The following is a 3,345-nucleotide window of genomic DNA, read 5'->3' on the forward strand; positions in this document are numbered from 1 at the left end:
TGAGAAAATTTAAAACATTATTCAAAGATATAAACAATAATTGAAAACCCAAAAATAAAAATCAAATAATCCAATTTGTGACCACATCTTTTATCTAATACCGAAAAGAAAAAGTGCCACCCCCCACAACAAAACTAAAGACCCAAAAAAACCTTAACAAAAATAAAATCCAAAAATAAAAGCTTTTGCCTTCTGTTTGGACTGATGTGCAACTACAGTACTCAGCTAGGCGCCTCCTGCATATTGAATATATACACAGCAAGATTACAAACAAGCAAATTTAACCAGCAAGAAATAATAATGATGATGATGATGATGGATAAAAAACAAACAGGTATTTAAAGTAACATTTTATCTGGAAAGAGGGAGAGAGAGAGATACATAGCCTTATTAAACAAAGTTTAATGTGATAGTAACGTATAACCTATGTTTAATCAAAATATGTAAATAGACACACTCAGGGACACAAATTATATGTGTGTGTGTGTGTGTGTGTGTGTGTGGTTATACATATGCAAGGAGGAAAAAAGGGAGCAGGAAAGAATAGAAAAAGAAAATGGGTCAGGAAGAAGAAGCAATTGAATGCAGTGCAATTAGATCTGGCATGTCGCCCAGACTTGATATCAGAAAACGTCAGTGCAAAACCAAAACAAGATGTGAAAAAACTGGCTAGCAGCCAAAAAAAAAAAAAACTAGCTGAAATCCAAATTTAGGGAGCTGAGGAAGACAGATACTTATTTTAATGCCAGTAAGAAATGATTCTGCAACATCAGAACTTAAAAACTTTTCCTCCTTGCCTTCAAAAAAATGCAAAATGTGGCAGGACATTTAATGTGGTATTGCACGTTGATTTGCTTTGTGAAGTTTGTCACCTTGGTAAATTGTCTTCTTCTATCAGCAATTTCTCTAGTATAATCAGGAAAGAGCATAATCTTATCATTGGCTAGCCCCGACTGAAGCTCTCCTCTCTGTCTCGCTGTACGCAGCAGATATTCTTTATTGGAGGCCCATAGAAACCGAACAATAACTGGCCCCGCTCTAGAATTTCATGTAGAACCAGGAACACGATAAGCACGCACAATGGCGAGTGGAAAATCAGAAGGCAAAGCTGATAACTCCTGCAGAAATTTATCCATAAACTCAGCAAGTCGGAGATCTGTAGCCAACTCTCTAAGGCCAAGAATATGCAGATTAGCTCTCCGAGTGAGGGCTTCTAATTGAGAAATTGGAGCAGATAATACAATATGAGAGGCATCCATTGCTGTTTCGTGAGCAGTGATCCAGTCTTCAACTGTGTTAACTTTTGACTCCATATTTTGAAGACGAACATCTATCGAATCTACAGACCCTTGAAGGGTATCAGTGGAATCCTGAATTGATCTCAACTCTTCAAACTGCTATGACTGAAAAGATAACTGTGAAGAAATATCTGTTAACAAAACAAGCAGCTCCTCTCCCTCAGTCGCTTCTTTAGAAACCTTTGCCGGGGGGGGGGGGGATGGTGGTGTAGGCGGCGTTCCCAAGCTTTTCTTCCCTTTCGGTGTAGGCATGGCTCATCTCACCTCTCAAAGGAGGTTTTTACAAGCTGAAACCAGGGAGAGATGCAGCGAAGATCCGATCACGATGCCATCTCCAACCAGAAGCTGTTCTGGCTTTTTCACTGTCCCCCCACTTATGTATTTAACGCTGTGTGTCCAGATGCTGTATTGCTTTATGTATAACCATGCCTCTAATTCAAGAAAGTTTGTTTAATTCAAATCCTGGTGAGTTTTATTCCAGCTATACCCCATAGGACTCACACCGGAAGAGGTTACATAAGCAGGACTGAATCACTCAGCAGCTTCTTTACCAGGTTTTGACCCGTGTTCCTGGAAATCAAAAAGCTCTTCTTTCCAAGCTGCTGTAGATTGGTGATATATTAAGAGGGCAATCCTATGGCCGTTAGACAATGTCTAGACAGTCATAGGATTTTTCGGTTTCTGGGAGCTGAGCTCAGAGCCAGCGCTCCAAGTTCAGTTGCCTGAAATCCAACTCCCTTCCCCTTCCCCCTCTTAGGAGGTGCGGTTTGTCCCTGGCTCCGCGCTTGGAAGAGCAGTGTGGAGTGGCTAAAAAGGGGACTTTCTTGGGGGTGGAGAGGGGAGGGGACCACAGAAGTGCTGTTACAACACTTCCTATGCACCATCTGGCCTCCTCCCCTGCTCCGAGGCACCTGGTTAGACAGCTGAAATCGGCCGTCTAGCCACAAATGTAGGGTGGCCAGAGCATGGAGGAGATGATCCCCTCCGTGCTCTTCCTGTCCTGCACTGGATAGTCAGCCGCCTCCAAGTTCAGAGGCGGAAGACTATACCAGGAAGATTGTGCCCTAATTTTCCATCTGGGAGAGGAGGCAGGTCTTGGGAAGAAGTTGGCAGGCTAGATGGGGAACCAGGTTTTCCACATGTGATCCACAGCATGTAAGAGAAGCTACCTCCCTATTTTAGCAGTTAGGGCAAGTTTACAAGTTACAACAAACTTTTCTGTTTCACCACAATACTGTGTTCTGTACCTTCTCGAGAGCTTCAGCTATTGGGTGGTATAGAAATGAAATAAATAGAAAAATAAATAGTTTCTCAGTGGTCCTGTTTTGGCTGCCGTCCTATTGATGCTCAGTAGCTGATTTTGCTATTAGAAAAAGCGACAGGTAGAACTTGAAACAAAATGTTGCAGTGCATTCTCACTTCCTAATAGATGTGCTCTTATTTAGGTTCCAGCCTGGAAGCCATGCTTGAAGTTCCAGCAGGCCATTCCATCCCCTTCTGCTTTGCTGTTTTTCTTGTCCAACTGCCAGTCAACATTCTGTGGCAACTGAGTATGCTCAGTCCACATTGGTCTGTTTACAGTTTTCTTTTGTGGCCTCTTATAATATGTTTTAAAGGTTTTAACTTCTGTAAACCCTGGGATTCCTCAAGTGTGCCAGTTCCTCCCATTTATTTCTCAGCGTTCCTATTTCAGAATGCTATCAGCTCACACCACATGACCTAGCTATCAGAAGAAGTGACTTGCTTATTACGTTTTCTCCCATGCAGTTTTCTTTCCCAGATCATTTGGCAATAGCACCTTTCTCAGTTTCTGGGGAGAAGAAATATCATCTCTTTCTGGCAGACTCCTATATTATGTGATGACTGATGTATAGTGATGGGGAAAGGAAGTGGGAGGGATTGAGTTCCCAAAATCATTCCAGAATGATGGGAGGCTGTGTTCTTGGATTCCAGTCTGTTCACCATAGATCAGAATCTGTCTTGCATAATTCCCTGGCTCTCAACCACATTTCCAGGCAATAAATAGGTGGTGCTGCTCCAGTAAGCT

Source organism: Heloderma suspectum, chromosome 2, assembly GCF_057233095.1.
Source record: "Heloderma suspectum isolate Gila_16-S chromosome 2, 16-S_ref, whole genome shotgun sequence".
Taxonomy (NCBI): domain Eukaryota; kingdom Metazoa; phylum Chordata; class Lepidosauria; order Squamata; family Helodermatidae; genus Heloderma; species Heloderma suspectum.